The sequence below is a fragment of the Pleurodeles waltl genome, chromosome 11 (genome assembly GCF_031143425.1).
Source record: "Pleurodeles waltl isolate 20211129_DDA chromosome 11, aPleWal1.hap1.20221129, whole genome shotgun sequence".
NCBI classification, from domain to species: Eukaryota; Metazoa; Chordata; class Amphibia; order Caudata; family Salamandridae; genus Pleurodeles; species Pleurodeles waltl.
Window position 1 is genome coordinate 214,839,676 of NC_090450.1, and position 16,547 is coordinate 214,856,222.

Sequence of the window (16,547 nt, forward strand, 5' to 3'; positions counted from 1 at the left end):
GCTGCACTGTGGCATATTGGGTATGCCCACATGTGGTAGTCCATGCAACAATGTGATGAGGGTGTGATTGGTGTTTTCCACCAATGTGTGTGTTACAAAGTTAAGAGCATGCAAATAGTTGTGCGCTGTGCATATATGTGCATATGTGACAACAGTGTATCCATATATGTTTGCCAGTCAGTACAATGCAGTATTTCTGGTTTGTGATTGTGTTTTTGTATGTGATGTGTGATGTTGTCATAGAGAGCATAACATTTTAAACAACATACATAGGTCAAGCACCATTGATGATCAGTGAACCAATGCTACTTAGGAAATGTTACCAGCCAACTGTGGCCCTGTGTAGGTTTGGAGTTTATGGAGACTTGTATGTGGCCTACATATATATCTGACATGTGTACATCTTTGGTACATACTGTGTATGACACATTTTGCCTACATTCCATCCAGATTATGTTTTGACCACAAATGTTTGATTTAACTCATTGCATTTACCAATGGTTGATGGTTTTGTGTTGTGAACCTGCAGCCCTAGCTGCATATGTTCTCATCCATACTGAAGTGCATTCCACAGATGTGTCCGTGCAATGTGTGAGGTCATGTGTGCTCTTTTTCAGGATTGGGTCCCATGGCACTGGCAGGACAGATTATGATTGATGAACTGCGCAAGCCCAAATTCTTCCATTACTTGTTATACCTGGGCAAATTATGATGACCATTGTTACCAGCGATGTCCCCCCCCCTTGTCACACATGATCCATGCAACCATTGCAACTTTCACACTTAGTTGTGACAGTGTTCTGTTCCAACATTACTAACTTTCTAAATTTGGACTTCCACTACCTCATGTGTGGTCCCGTTGCATAGTTCCAATGTGGACGTGATGTAGTTGTGTGTGATGAGCAATTGATGAACAAGTTGGTAATGTGGTTGTACAATATATGTTGTGGTCCATAGATTGTGCCCTTCAGATGTCACATACCAGTGATGAGCCTTTTAGTGATGTGTGTGATGGTGACAGTACAATCTTACACATCACATATGATGTTGCAACAGTACTTATCAGATTCTTATTTGTAACATGCTCCCTGAGGTTAGACTCACAATCCTGTGGTATACATAGTGGAGACTGAAAAGACCAAAGCAGGATTGGTTGTATAAGTGAGGTGTTTATTTGCGAAATTAACAAGGTGATTTAAGTGGTGCTTAAGTGAAAAAGTTCTCAACTGTGTGCTGTCTGCGACGTATCCCAGCAGGAGTGTTGTACTGTTCCTCTTCCATTTCTGCACCACCATCCTCCTCCTCCTCCTCCTCAGGCAGGTCATCAACCTGGTCATACATGGGGACTTTTATCTGGAAACGTATGTTATGCAGGAAAGCACATGTCAGGATGATTTTGCAGACAATGTGTGGGACATATAGGAGGCTGCCTCCTGTGAGGTCCAGGCATCTGAATCTTTACTTCAGTATGCCAAATGTCCTCTTCATGATATTCTGTGTCTTACCATGACCGTCATTGTATGTACGCTCTGCTGCTGTGTTTGGGTTTGCAAATTGGGTCATAGTCCATGGCTGTATGCCATATCCCTGATCCGCTGCAAAAGATAAAAGGAGTAAGTTGTTGTTAAGGCTTGCAACAGGTTTGTCATGTAGCATGGCAGTTGTTATTTTGAGTTGGTTGTGATTCATATGTGTTTGTGGTATGTTGTGAGTTTCTGGCCTTATGCAAAGTTTTCTTAGCACTGTGTTGTTGGACATGACAATCTTGATTATTGGGTCAAGGACCTGGGACATATGTTTTGGAATCCTAACTGATGGTCAGTTTGTATGTACCATGCGTTGTATAGTGCATCTTTGTGTCAGTGTGCTATCATTAGAGGTGACGTGACACATCCTCATAACACATTGGGGTCATATGTGGTAGCAACATTGTAGCCCTACAGAGCCTGGACATCCCAGCTATTTTGACATGTGTCATTACAGATTAAGTGCAACACTTAGGCCCATTTAAATGAGTAAGTGACAGTGCACAACAGGGCTCCAGTATTGGCAGCACTGTGTTGCAACATTTTGACTATGCAGGAATGCACCATGTGTGACATGTTACTAGGCAACCCTGTGCTGTCAGTAGTGCTTGACTGTGTCACTGAGGCTCTTCTAATCAGAACCTCAGTGTTTATGCTCTCTCTGCCTTCAAATTTGTCACTGTAGGCTAGTGACTTAATTTACCAATTTCAGCTGGCACACTGGACCCCCCCTTATAAGTCCCTAGTATTAGGTACCTAGGTACCCAGGCCATTGGGGTTCCAGGAGATCCTTACGGGCTGCAGCATTTCTTTTGACACCCATAAGGAGCTCAGACAAACCCTTCCACAAGCCTGCCATTGCAGCCTGCGTGAAATAGTGCACACACTATTTCACAGCCATTTTCACTGCACTTAACTAACTATGGGGGTCATTCTGACCCTGGCGGTAATTACCGCCATGGCGGAGGTTGGCGGTAGCACCGCCAACAGGCTGGCGGTGCACTGCTGGGCATTCTGACCGCGGCGGTTCAGCCGCGGCCAGAAACGGAAAGTCGGCGGTGTACCGCCGACTTTCCGCTGCCCTTGAGAATCCTCCATGGCGGCGGAGCGCGCTCCGCCGCCATGGGGCCCCGCGGCACCCCCTACCGCCATCCTGTTCCTGGCGGGTCTCCCGCCAGGAACAGGATGGCGGTAGGGGGTGCCGCGGGGCCCCTGGGGGCCCCTGCAGTGCCCATGCCAATGGCATGGGCACTGCAGGGGCCCCCGTAACAGGGCCCCACAAAGTATTTCAGTGTCTGCTATGCAGACACTGAAATACGCGACGGGTGCCACTGCACCCGTCGCACCTTCCCACTCCGCCGGCTCAATTCTGAGCCGGCGTCCTCGTGGGAAGGCTGTTTCCCACTGGGCTGGCGGGCGGCCTTTTGGCGGTCGCCCGCCAGCCCAGTGGGAAACCCAGAATGACCGCCGCGGTCTTTCGACCGCAGTACGGTCTTCTGGCGGTTCCCGCTTGGCGGGCGGCTCCCGCCGCCCGCCAATATCAGAATCACCCCCTATATGTCTAACATTCACTTGCTGAAGGTTAGGTGCAAAGTTACTAAGTGTGAGGGCACCCTTGCACTAGCAAAGGTGCCCCCACATTGTGCTGGGCCATTTCCCGGGACTTTGTGAGTGCGGGGATGCCATTACACATCAATACCTATATGTAGCTTCACAAGGGTAACTCCGAATATGGCCATGTAACATGTCTAAGATCATGGAATTGTCCCCCCATTCCAAATCTGTTATTGGGGAGCCAATTCCATGCATCCTGGCGGCTCCACTATGGACCCCCAGTACTGCCAAACCAGCTCTCTGAGGCATGTACTGCAGCTACAGCTGCCTACAACCTCACAGACAGGGCTCTGCCCTCCTGGGGTCTCAGCAGCTCAGTCCCAGGAATGCAGAACAAAGCATTACCTTTGAGACCAGGGTGTTACATCCTCTAACTTTGGAAAATAGGTGTTCCTGGCTGGGGAGGGATAGCCTCCCCCAGCCTCTGGAAATGATTTGAAGGGCACAGATGGTGCCCTCCTTGCATAAGCCAGTCTACACCAGTTCAGGGACCCCTTGTCCCATGCTCTGGCATGAAACTGGACAAAGGAAAGAGGAGTGACCACTCCCCTGTCCATCACCACCTTAGGGGTGGTTCCCAGAGCTCCTCCAGTGTGTCCCAGACTTCATCCATCTTGCTTTGCAGGGTGTGGGGGCACTTTGGAGGGCTCTGAGTGGCCAGTGTCAGCAGGTGAAATCAGATAACCCCCCTGATAGGTCCTTACCTGATAAGGTAGCCAAACCCCCTCTCAGGGCTATTTAGGGTCTCTCCTGTGGGTTCTCTTCAGATTCTGCTTGCAGGTTTCAGGAATCTTCTGCAACTACTACTTCATCCTATGACCTCAGATCGACCACAGCCTGCTCCAGGAACCGCTGTAACAGTAACAAAGTATCCACAAAGGATACTTTTATTCTGCAACTTTAGCTCCAGCCATTAACTACAACAGTTTCCATGGTATGCAGGCACTGGGAACTCCCTGTCTTCATCCTGCACCAGAAGGACCAAAGAAATCCCCCGTGGTGTGACAGAGTCACTCGCCTGCTCACGCAGGCGCCTTCCAAGACAGTGACTGGTACCTTTGGACTCCGCTCACAGTGACAAGCATGCTCCTAAGGACACAGAGGGTGGACACCATGTACCTAGACTATCCTGAGGTTCTGCTTATGCAATTTGGAGGAGGTAAAGCCTTGCCTTCCTTGAGAGTAATAGTACCCCTATAAACTGCGTCTTCTTCACCTCCTGAGGCCACTGCAATATTTGCAAAATTCCTTCATGCTCATCCTGGCCCAGGTCCCCAGCACTCCATCCTGCGATGCTCAACTTGCTGAGTTGTCTTCTGGCGGCTTGGGACCTTCCTTTTTTGTGCTGCACCAACCGCATTCGGCACCTCCTTTGTCCCTGTGTCCTGGGACTCCCGTGGGTGCTGTCTGGCATCCTGAGGGCTCTCTAAAGTGCTGAGAAACCCCCTCTTCCTCCTCACTCAGGGTTGTGGCCCCCAGGTCGCTCCTGGGTCCAGCCAGTGCCATTTTGATGCAAAATGCACATTTGTCATAACCAAGGATTTTTGTTGACTTGCAACACGAAATCACATCTGCATCCATCTTCACATTCTGGGACATCTTCTGCATCATGTAAGAAACCGCTGGCATCTTCCTAGGGTGCCTTTGTGCTGTCTTCGTCCAACTGGGGACTCTTCTTTTGCACCCTCTTCTGGGTTGGCAGGGGCTCCTGCCCCTTCTGGAACTTCTTTCTACTTCTGGACCTGGTCTACTTCTTTTGCAGGTCTTCAGGTCCAGGAATCCAACAGTTGTTGTTTGCAGACTTGGTTGATTACTCCAAAATCCCAATCACAAGATGTAGTGTGTCCTAAGGAAACGTAAAGTACTTTACTCCTGCTTTTCTGGGATCTGGGGTAATTTACATACCTTTACTGTATTCTTACTCTCCCAGCGATTCTTCACACACTACACTTGTCTAGAGGGGTATTTGTGATTTGCATTCCACTTTCTTAGTATATGGTTTGTGTTGCCCCTAGACCTGTTTTTCCCCCTTTGCATTCTATAGCATTTCCTATTGTTTGCACTATCCTATGTCTAATTACTTACCTTATTTTGGTGTCTAGTGTATATATTGTGTATAATACTTACCTCCAGAAGGAGTATTGCCTACCTTTATTTTTGGTGACACTGAATATTGCCTTTATTTGTGTATAAGTACTCTGTAACTATGAGTGGTATTGCATGAGCTTTGCATGTCTTCAAGTTCAGCCTAAGCTGCTCTGCTATAGCTACCTCTGTCAGCCTGAGCTGCTAGAACACTACTACTTCACTAATAAGGGATAACTGGACGTGATAAAAGGTGTGAGTACCCAAGGTACCCATTACAAACCAGGCCAACCACCTACAGTCATCCGCAAACTTGAACATACAGTGCAGGCATTCCAATAGCACCAGGGGCTCTCACATAGGTCCCTTGGTGATCCTGAGTGCCCAAAGGTGTGTATCCCATTGTTTCAGGATGATCAACATTACTACCAATGTCTCTCTTATCTTCCAAAACATGATTCAGCATTTATACTGTCAACACATGCACAGCTCAGCTACTTAGCATATGTGTTCCTTGGCACAGTGCATGTAAGGTGAGTGATGTCCTAAATACTCCTACGGGGTCCCACTATGGCATCCACAATCTGCAGTGTCTAACAGTGACTCTGCCCCATGGTGGGCCATTTATTGTTTATGGTATTGACATGATGGTGTTGTGGGTCAGTAAGTGGTGCATGTGAGGTGGCACTCCGGTAGGTGTCATGCCACTTCTCACAAATCTGGCACACAGTATGTGATGGCATTCATTTTGTATTCCAATATGTGTGACCCAATGCGTCAGGCAGATGTATATGCACACTATAGGTAAGTCAGGTATGTGTTGATGAGATGTAGTTGGTATTGGCACCAGTTGTTTGGCATTTGATGTTTGTTCTGGCAGTGACTTGTACAGCATGATTTGAGGGATCTGTGCCTATGTGAGACTTACGTAACACAAGCATGGTGTATGCCATGGACACTGCTGTGCTATTCTTTGTTTGGTGTACTGTGTGTGAAGTGTACATAGTAGGCAACCTGTGGGCACTTGTAGTGGTTTGTGAAGTTCTTTTGTTGGCAAAGGGTACATATGTGCACTGTCCTTCACGTGATGTGCCTGACAAGTTGTGGGTGTGTTACATACATGTGGGTGTATGTGTTTGTGGGGTGTACTGATTGTGCTGTACTGCAGCATGGTGCATATGTGTTGTTACCTGCACATCTGTGTTACCCTGCTTATGTGTTTTTGTAGTGGTGTGTGTCTTGTGTGTCCTACAGGGTTGGTGTGTTGTGTGTACATTGCTCGGTTTGTTGACTTACCCACAAGTAGGCCATTTCCATATTGTCCACCCTGGAAGTGTTTTTTGATCCTGCCATGCTGGAACATGAAGGCGTCATGGACACTTCCAGGATAGTTGGCCAAAATGTTTTTGAATAGTCCCTGGTGGTCCACTATGGCCTGCACAATAATGGAATGTGTGTGCTTGAGATTCCGGTATAAGTGCTCTGTTGCTGCAGGTGGCACAAGTCGGACATGGGTGAGGTCCATTGCCCCAAGCACATGCAGTAAGCCATAAAACTTGTGGACCCCTGTTTTATCTCCTGCTGCGTCTGATGGGTGTTAGGGAAACTGATGTGGTGGGTTGTCAGGCAGATTATTGCGTCTAACACATTTGGCAGGAACACAGAGAATGACGGCTGTGACACACCAGCAACCAGGGTACCCGTGGTTTGAAATGAGCCACTTGCCAGAATGTGCAGGACAGCTAGTAGCTTTGTCACAGGTGATATATTCTATGGGGTCTGCACGCTGGCTGTGATTTGTGGCTCAATGTGGTGCCTCAGGTGTATTATGGCTTGCTAGTTGAGTCTGTATATCCTCATAATGTCTTGTTCCCTGAGGCCAAGGAGGGTTGTGCTGTTTCTGGAAACCCTCTCCTGCCTTCTGCATTGCCTTTGTGGGCCACCTTATGGTGTTTTCTGTTGTTGTTGCTGTCCACTGCATTGTCTAGCAACCTGGAGCAGTAGCACTTCCATTTTCTCCTGTGGGTTTGTAATGTTGCTTCTGTGTATTTTCCTTACTAGTGGTGTGTGGGCCTCATTCTAATGCCTGGTCTCAGCCAGGTGTTAAAATTCGACACAAATGGGAGTTAACGTCCAACCCATGCGTCTTTTTTGCCCGGGTCGATAAATATGCCGCTAGGGGCTTAGAGTAATTTTTGGGAAGGGAACCCCTACCTTGCATTTTATTGACGCAAGGAGGTTTCACACATTAAAAAAAAAAAGGCGTTAACTTCAATATTTTCACACTATACGGGTCTAGAGTCAGAATATAAATATGGAGTTACGTTTCCGCTGAATTAGTGTAAAAAAAATATGCTAATTCAGCACAAACAGGGTATAAATATGGGCCTAAGAGGCTCATCGCGAATTGGCTAGCGGAAGGACCACTGGAGCAGAATAGCTTTCAGCATAATTTTCTTCTACATGTTTTGGCATTATGGATCCAAGATAGTTGTAAATGTACATTGCAGCACATGTCACTGGCTTATTGTCACCCTTTAATAATGAAACAATTATAGAATCAGTCCCTCAACTGGGTAGAGAAGTGCTTAATTTGAGCTGGTGGTTTCTGGTGCTCAGCACCAGCATTTAATTGCCAACACCGGGATTTGTCCAATTATTAGATGAGCACAATAACAGTTGCTAATCAAATCAATATACTTTAAAAAGGAGTATTACCGCCCACCCAAGCCATTTTCATAGCTTAGGTCCCTGCAATAGTCTGAAAAGTCACACTTGTAGGAGTGTGATTGTTAGTAGTTGTGTTATTATAATCATTGGCAGCACGTCCGGGATCAATGTGTTGTGCAAGCTACAGTGGCCTCTGATGAGAGCTTTTGCACGTCTTTTTTTTTTACAAACTATACATTGGTAGAGGTGCAAAGGAGGCAAAGTTGTGCGTACCCATCTCAGTTCTTAATCTTAATTATAAGATTTTAGCAAGCCCATGGCGAAGTATCTGTTCCCCTTCCTGTGTAGTGTTGTACTCATCAAATTTGATTTGCACCAGTATGACACACCCCTCCAAACATCAGGCAGCGCTTTAATGTGACAGAAAATACCGCAAGTTCCGCTGAATGTCCAACAGTATTAGAGACTGACCTACAAAAACGTTCAGTACTGTCAATTTCCATAATGTTTGATGAATTGCCAAAAATGTTTGTGGGGACAGATATATTAACTTGGCACGCTCTTTGATATAGTGAACCAATAGCAAGGTTGGTTACAGGTTACTTGGTTGACTACAGCTAATTGGTGAAAATACAGAAACATCAACCTTTTCTTTTGTCCCCATTGAACTTTGCATTAATTATGGAGCCCTTAGCCAATGTCACACATGGGTAAGTAGGGACATTAGTATCACACATACTTGAAAGCACAGATGCATTATCATTATATTCAGAGTCTCCTTCTGTACACACAAAGAGGCTCATTAAGACCCTGGTGGTCTTTAGACCACCAGGTTCGCAGTGGCAGTCTGACCACTGCCAAAGCGTTGGTCTGACTGCTTTGGTGGTGGTCTTACCGCCACGTTATGACCGTGACTGTTGTGCCGCAGTGGGACTGCCAGCACAGGCCATTCTCCACAGGAGGGACTTGCGGTCCTGGTGGTCCTAATCCGCCTGAGCAGAGCTTCAAACAGCATGGCCCTGGGGATTATAAGCCTCCTCTCTTCCAGCTTTTACATGGCGGTAGCACTGCCATGTCTGCTTTGCAGACAGTGAACATCGTGACAGGTGCTGGTGCACCCTACGGACTACAGCATTTGGTTACAATGTGTTAGGCCATTCCCCGCTTGACTATTGGGTGGAAACAGGCTTTCCGCCTGCTGACCCAGCAGGGAACTCCTAATAGGGCCCATGGGATGGTGGCCACAAGCTCAGCAACTTGACTGCGGGACTTCGGCAAACAGTGAAAAACATCCACAGAAGTCTTAATGACCCCCATAATGTTGAAAAATGGCAACTTGCACTTAAAGGTACACTAGAATGATTTGGGAATGTACTTGGTGTACCTGTTGAGTAGAGAAACTCTTGCATGTATCCAATCAGATAAGAACAGGCTGTAATAACCCCTACCCCAGACGTGTGACTCACTCCATCGGGAATTACATACATTCTGATCTGTGGAAACACAAACTTATTTGAAGGCCCTAGAAGTGGTTGACGGTAATATTGGCAGAGCTTTGACAATGTTAGAAGAGGATGTTGGTTTTCTGGGCAGAACTTCCATTATCTGTGATGGGAGTAATGACCTATTGAAAATTACAAATGAGCCTCGTTTTTTATGTACTTCTTTGGGAACCTGTCAATGCAGCAGTCAATCAAATGGTTTCATGAATTTAATAGAATTCTTGCTTCACCAATTTGGAGCTCAGGTACATGAAGAGTTGAATTATGCAAGCACTATCTCCGTATAGTGAGGGTAAAATGGGGAATTCCTAACCCAGAACCTTATTAGTTTGTGGCACAATTGCAGTGGATTGATAAATGATTCAGAAATGGACTATGCACTGGCAGGGTTAAGGAGACGAGACTGATTGCCTTGCTCCTTGATATAGCATGCTATTCTGAGAAACGGAGTCTGTTGACAGTGACTTCAAAGTACTGTTGGAACAGATGCCTCAATCCGAATGTGAAGACAACATGTACTGCAAATCTTGGGAGATACCACCTGCAAACTCGGAAAGGGGCAGGACTTAAGGCTGTAGTTGATCTGTATACTGACTAAGGGCCTGATTTAGAACTCGGTGGGTGGATTACTCCATCACAACAGTGACAGATATCCTGTTGCCGAAATCTAAATATCATTCAATATAATGGGATTAGATTTTAGTGGACGCAGTTCTGAATCAGGCCCTAACTCCCACAATATCACTTACAGACACTTTTACAGCCCAGAAAATTTTCATTGGTAATGCAAGAATTTTAGAATGTAGAAATAGGCTGACCTTCGCTACAACACAAAAATGTGAGAATTTTTACTCTGGGTAATGAGAAAAATCCATTATCATACTACACCAGGCAATAGTATGGGATACTAAAGGTGACTTGAAAGACCTGGTCTTGGTCTGGTGGTATGGGTAAAGACCAGCGGGAAGACTATGGCGGTCATTACAACCCTGGCGGATGGTGTTAAAGCGGCGGTAAGACCACCAACAGACCGGCGGTAAAAATTTGGAATTACGACCGTGGCGGAAACCGCCAACTAAGACAGCCACTTTAACACTCCGACCGACACGGCGGTACAGACAAACAGCTTGGCGGTCACCGGCAACAGACAAGCGGGAGACAATGTACTGCCCACACTATTATGACATGCCAATCCGCCACCTTTTCCGGGGCGGATTCACCACGGATAAAAACACGGCGGAAACAGGCATTTAGAAGGGAAATTGCTCACCTCTACACACTCCACGAGGAAGGAGGGCACCATGGAGCCTGAACTCCATATTCTTCCTGCAATAGTCTTCCTGCTCCTGTACCAGGAGCACCAACGCCGGCAGCGAAGACCACGGTGAGTACTGCACCTACGACATAGGGGAGGGGGGAGGCAAAAAACAGGGACACACACACGCAACATCCCAACCCCCACCCCCACCCTCACCCACTACAACACACACACCAATGCATATCCAAACATTACAGTAACACCCCCCAACCCCCCTGCAAGAATGCAAAGACAAAAGGAAATGAGTGTAACTATTGTATAATATCAAAATAGAGTAAGCAAAAATATACATATATACACTATTAACAAAATATACACCACGAATAGTAGTCCAGGTAATACACCATTCATAGTCCGTGGACCACTGGGCCCAAAATGCATGGGCGAGGCCCACACAATATACCCGAACATGACGGAGAGAACACTGCAGGGGCATCAGATAGAAACACAATAGGCACCTCAGGGGGAAGGGAAGGAGGGGCACCTCAGCCGGATGAGTGCACAACGCCAGATCCACGAGGGGGCTCCATGCCCATTGATGTATCCTGGGGAAAGCCACAGTCTCACAAGTCTCTCCAGTGGGTGGTTTGCCCACTGTACAATCCTGGGGAGTGCAAAGCCACAGTCTCACAAGTCTCTCCAGTGGGTGGTTTGCCCACCGCTTTATCCTGGGGTGTGCAAAGCCATAGTCTCTCAAGTCTCTCCAGTGGGTGGTTTGCCCACTGTACAATCATGAGGAGTGCAAATCCACAGTCTCTCAAGTCTCTCCAGTGGGTGGTTTGCCCACTGCTTTATCCTGGGGAGGGCAAAGCCACAGTCTCTCAAGTCTCTCCAGTGGGTGGTTTGCCCACTGTACCATCCTGGGGAGTGCAAAGCCACAGTCTCTCAAGCCTCTCCAGTGGGTGGTTTGCCCACTGCTTTATCCTGGAGAGTGCAAAGCCACAGTCTCTCAAGTCTCTCCAGTGGGTAGTTTGCCCACTGTACCATCCTAGGGAGTGAAAGCCACAGTCTCTCAAGTCTCTCCAGTGGGTGGTTTGCCCACTGCTTTATCTTGGGGAGTGCAAAGCCACAGTCTCTCAAGTCTCTCCAGTGGGTGGTTTGCCCACTGTACCATCCTGGGAAGTGCAAAGCCACAGTCTCTCAAGTCTCTACAGTGGGTGGTTTGCCCACTGTACCATCCTGGGGAGTGCAAGCCACAGACTCTCAAGTGGATGACAGTCTCCACTGGTTCTGGAGGGGGCTGGTGCCCAAAGTGCTTCATCCTGTGCAGGACAGACGGAGTGGATGCATGTCTCCACTGGTTCTGGAGGGGGACTTGTGCCCAGAGTGCTTCATCCTGCCAAGGACAGACGGAGTGGATGCATCTCTCCACTGGTTCTGGAGGGGGACTGGTGCCCAGAGTGCTTCATCCTGTGCAGGACAGACGGAGTGGATGCATGTCTCCACTGGTTCTGGAGGGGGACTGGTGCCCAGAGTGCTTCATCCTGCCAAGGACAGACGGAGTGGATGCATGTCTCCACTGGTTCTGGAAGGGGTCTGGTGCCCAGAGTGCTTCATCCTGTGCAGGACAGACGGAGTGGATGCATGTCTCCACTGGTTCTGGATGGGGACTGGTGCCCAGAGTGCATCACTCACCCCGTGACGGTCCCAGTTGCGTCAGTGCCCCTGCCGCTCATGGACTAGCGGTGCTTGACTTGGTGATCCTTGCCCTGTTCAGCGGTGCTTGTCCTGTTCAGCGGTGCTTGACTTGGTGGTCCTTGCCCTGTTCAGCGGTGCTTGCCCTGTTCAGTGGTGCTTGACTTGGCGTCCTTGCCCTGTTCAGCGGTGCTTGCCCTGTTCAGTGGTCCTTGCCCTGTTCAGCCGTCCTTGCCCTGTTCAGCGGTGCTTGCCCTGTTCAGCGGTGCTTGACTTGGCGGTCCTTGCCCTGTTCAGCGGTGCTTGCCCTGTTCAGCGGTGCTTGACTTGGCGGTCCTTGCCCTGTTCAGCGGTGCTTGACTTGGCGGTCCTTGCTCTGTTCAGGGGTGCTTGCCCTGTTCAGCGTTGGTTGACTTGGCGGTCCTTGCCCTGTTCAGCGGTCCTTGCCCTTTTCAGCGGTGCTTGCCCTGTTCAGCGGTGCTTGACTTGGCGGTCCTTGCCCTGTTCAGCGGTGCTTGCCCTGTTCAGCGGTGATTGACTTGGCGTTCATTCATTGCCCAGCTGGGCTGGGGCTGGAGGTCCTTCATTGCCCAGCTGGGCTGTGGCTGGCGGGGTCCTCCTGGGCAGCTGGGCTGTGGCTGGCGGGGTCCTCCTGGACAGCTGGGCTGTGGCTGGCAGGGCCCCCCTGGGCAGCTGGGCTGTGTCTGGCGAAGTACTCCTGGACAGGTGGGCTGTGGCTGGCGGGGACCTCCTGGACGGCTGGGCTGTGGCTGGTGGGGCCGTCCTGGACAGCTGCGCTTTGGCTGGCGGGGCCCTCCTGGACAGCTGGGCTGTGGCTGGCGCGGTCCTCCTGGACAGCTGGGCTGTGGCTGGCGGGGCCTGGGCAGCGGGGATGATGGCGCTCTTCTCCGCCGTGCTGCTCCTCCCTGACTTTGCAGCTTTCTTCTGCCCCTACCCCACCTTGAGAGGAGTCACAGCTGAGTCCACACTCCCCCCGGGACCCCTGTGAGCGGCTTGGGTGGCTGGAGTCTTCCCCCTCTACCGCCGGGCACTGGCCAACTTCTAGTGCTTCACGGGGGGAACTGGCTGTGCTCTGGCTCCGTGATACACTGGCTGGCCTGGTGGCCGGTGCACTCCACATACCTGTGACAACAGGCACCACTGGTCCCGTCGATTTATGGCTGAGGTGCTAGTACGGGACCTATGAGTTGGACGGGGGTGGGAAATTGGTTAAGGGCGGACATGAAAAGTTGTTTGGAGACACTGGGACAGGTAGCTGGAGGGGGTTTGGGAGTGGAGGAAGAGGTGGTGGTTGTAGGAGATGTAACTTTTGTGGATTTGGGTGCAGGTGCATGTGCTGGAGGCTGTCGTGAGGTGGATGGCTGTTGGGTGGGTGTGTGGCTGCGTTTGTGTATTTTCGGAGGGGGCGTCACAAACATACTGGAAGAGGACACAGGGAATGTGTGAATGGTAGTGGGGGTGCTGAGTGCACGTGAGCGGGGTGTGGTGGTGGGTGTGCTGGTGCGGGACATAGTGGCTGTAGTGGTACTGCATGCAGGTGTGAGTGTAGACGAGACTGGGAGGGAGGAGGGAGATGACGAGGAGGGGGGCACAGTGGAGGCAGTGGATGTTGGTGTGTCTGTATGTGTGTGATGCTTGCGTGAGTACCTGTGGGATGTGTGGTGCTTATGTTTGCCTGAGCTTCCCTTGTGTGGTGAGGTGTGTGCAGGCTGGTCTGATGGTGTGCTTGGGATAGGCAGAGGTACAGGGGATTGGGTCTGGGTGGAGGAAGTTGGAGGGGGGAGGCTAGACACAGGGACAATGGCTGCCATCAGTGCTGAGGCCAGAGTTTGAACGGTTCAATGAAGGGCAGCCTCACCAGAATGAATGCCCTCCAGGAATGCATTTGTGTGTTGCAACTCCCTTTCTACACCCTGGATGGCATTCAAAATGTTAGACAGCCCAACAGTGAGGGACCTGAGGAGGTCAATGGCCTCCTCACTGAGGGCAGCAGAGGTGACAGGGGCAGGGGCTGAGGTGTCTGGGGCGAAGGAGATGCCCACCCTCCTGGGTGAGCGGGTACGGGGCGAAGGCTGAGGGGCTGCTGGGAGGGCGGTGCTGGTAGGGGGGGTGACGGGTGTGCCAATTGAAGTGGGGGGCACAGATGTTGGGCACAGATGTTGCCGCCACCACAAGGGAGCTCCCATCGGAGGACGAGTCCGTGTCGCTGGTTGCAGATCCTGTGACCGGCGTGGTGCTCCCCTCCCCCTCTGTCCCACTGGTGTATTCCGAGTCCGTAGTGTGGGCCTCCATGCCCATGTGGGATGTTGCTCCCTCGTGCTCCGGTGCCGCTGCTTCTCCACCTGATGATGCTAATGCACACAAGAACAGGGAGACCGCAAAAAAAGGGGGGGGGAACAGAAAAAAGACAGGTTGAGTGCATGGCTTACCGCTACCGTTGTCGGACAAGACAGACACAGCAGCCCCCTGCACTACGTCGCGCCGTTGAGCTCTACAGTGCAATTCCTGGGAAATGTCCTACAAGGCTATGGATGACATCTGCACACATATATGACACATGGGCCTGAATAGCTGTACTTGGGACTCTACAGAGGTGGGGTGGGGGGCCACAGGGCCATGCCTTACAAAGGGGCCTAGCCTACGGAACTCGCCCTGGCCTAGGGAAACCCACAGCCCTCCTCCCCCACCCAGACACCTCCACTGCGCGCAAAGTCAGCTGAATGAGAGTGTACTCACCCCCTTGTCTCTGCTGTGATGCCCTCAAGCGCCCATCCAACTCAGGGTAGGCCACCGCCAGGATCCGGAACATCAGGGGGGTCATAGTTCGACGGGCACCCCTCATACGTTGGGAGGGCATCCCCAGCTGAGCCTCCGCCGTCTTCTTGCTCCAGCGGCGAATGTCCTCCCATCTCTTCCGGCAGTGGGTGCTCCGTCTGTGGTAGACCCCCAGGGTCCGGACGTCCTTGGCGATGGCACACCAAATATCCTTCATCTGGTGGGCGCTGACCTCCATGAAATGTACAGGGGAAGAAGAGAAGTCATTACCAACTGCATCATCAAAGTGAGTGGCCCCAATCCCTACCCTTGCCATGTGGCACATGCACCCACCGTCTTTCATGCACGCAGGACTCTGCCCCCTTCCTTCTTACAACCAGTCCTCTCCACACAGGCTTTGCCCATACAACATGCTCCCTGTGTACTTACCTGTTGGTCTGGAGGACCGTAGAGTAGCGTGTACTGGGGGAGGACCCTGTCGACGAGCTTCTCCAACTCCTCCGATGTGAAGGCAGGGGCCCTTTCCCCAGACGCACGAGCCATTGTCTTTTCCAGACCGATGTCACAGCAGCACTAGCAGTGTAGGTCCTCTCCTGTCGAAGATCAGGTATCGAGTGATTCAACAGCTAGAAAATGGCAGTCACGTCCACGGCGGTCATGTCCGTGGTGGTGCATACCATCACCGCCGGCGTACATCTTCATTGGCTCCTGGGACCCATAGGATCCAATGTTAACCAATGCTGCATTGCGCCGCGGTCTTCGACCGCCTACCGCAACGGTGTACAACGCCAGCGCAGTTTCCTCACATCCCATTGTCCCGCTTTAGAGGTCAGGCAGCCGCCATTTCAGGGGCCCACATGGTCTAATTACCAACTGCATCACAGATACCTAGGCCTACTCTCAACACACATACAGGCCAGATTTGTATGAATCGTGTTCTGTGTAGACTGTGAGTTGTTTGACTCTGTGCTCGCTGTTGTCCTTCATAGGCACCGTCCGCTGGGATATCTGAGGAGATGGCGGAATCCTCCGGTGTACCGACCGCTGGTGGACCTGTCGACAATGGAGGAAAGAAATTTGATCATCACCTCCAGGAACTGTGTACCCAGTTGGAGCCAGACCTGATGTCAGCAATCCGCCATCCCACAAGAATCCCCCCTCAAGTGCAGGTGCTGTCAGTGCTCCATTTCCTTGCAAGTGGGTCTTTTCAAACAACTGTGGCCATGGCATCAGGGATGTCCCAGCCTATGTTTTCCAACGTATTGTCCAGAGTGTTGTCTGCCCTGCTGAAACACATGCGCAGCTACATCGTTTTCCCTCAGGTGGAGGACTTGCCTACAGTGAAAGGTGACTTCTATGCCCTTGGACATATCCCCAACATCATAGGTGCCATTGATGGGA